The 1047-nt window shown below is 47.4% G+C and overlaps 1 non-coding gene across 1 annotated transcript; it reads left to right on the top strand.

The window, feature by feature from the left end:
• Positions 1-657: 657 nt before the first annotated feature.
• Pmar_PMAR002631 lies at positions 658-730 on the top strand. The gene has a single exon. It is a non-coding gene; the product is annotated as a tRNA-Arg (tRNA).
• The last annotated feature ends 317 nt before the right edge of the window (positions 731-1047 follow it).

Below are 1047 nucleotides of genomic sequence, written 5' to 3'. Positions count from 1 at the left end.
GCGCCAATTCATGGACGCTTCGCTCGTCATCTGTTTGATTGTTCTCCTCTTCGGCTTCGTTTCGTTGCATCAATTCAGCGATTCTACAGTTAAGTGATTGCCTCAAAAGAGTGTTTTGCTTCTGTGAATTGAGCATCTGATCCGACTTGGCCTTCAGACGCAACTGCAAACATGTACAAAGGTCCTCGTTCTCCCTATTCATGGCGAAGGCAGACTGATAAGCACAGTTCAGATATGACACCACCTCTTGCAGTTTCTCGAGTCGACAGTTATTCGTGTGGTCTTTTTTAGACTGTTCCCAGTGTATGTCTTGGATCTCCCGTTCGGCTTTGAATTTCTCTGCGCGATACCTTGCTGTGCGCTGTTCTGCCTCGGTCAATTTCTTAATGGTTGCTTCGAGTTCTCCTTGTAATACTTGCAATTCTGTGGCTTGCGATGCAGACTGTCGTCGTGCTGCCTCAACTTCTTCTTTTACCCGGCGAGCCTTGTTGTCGAGCTCACTGCACTTCTCTTCAAGTTGATCTATCTCGTGGATCATTTTGCTCTCACGTCTCCTCGCATCTTGCAATTCACGTTGAAGAACATTGAGCGGAATGGCCTGAAATCAAAAAAGAGTAGCGGACTGGCGATACTCCTGAATATCCTAATATAAATATCGCCCTGCTGGCCTAATGGATAAGGCGCCACCCTCCTAAGGTGGAGATTCCGGGTTCGATCCCCGGGTAGGGTATTAGTTCAATACCGAATTCCGTTCAGCTGATGATCTACTCTTACCTCGGTTCCCGACTCGATCGTACGCAATCCTTTTGCGACATCAATCGCAAATGAATTAGCTGAGGTCGAAGCAGCTGAGCTCATGCTCGTAGTTGCTAGATAGTCATATACGAGACTGACAAAAGGCGATCTCCCTCCGATCGACTGCAACCTTCGATTGCAATCGTTGATATACTCGTCGCCAGTAACAGCCTCCCACCCACTGCATTGAACACAACTTAGGGCAGCGTACAGAAACCACATTCATAACACATTGTCCATCTAATCACACTC

The sequence above is a fragment of the Perkinsus marinus genome, assembly GCF_000006405.1.
Source record: "Perkinsus marinus ATCC 50983 genomic scaffold scf_1104296960864, whole genome shotgun sequence".
Classification (NCBI taxonomy): domain Eukaryota; phylum Perkinsozoa; order Perkinsida; family Perkinsidae; genus Perkinsus; species Perkinsus marinus.
This window is presented reverse-complemented; position numbering and strand designations above follow the sequence as displayed.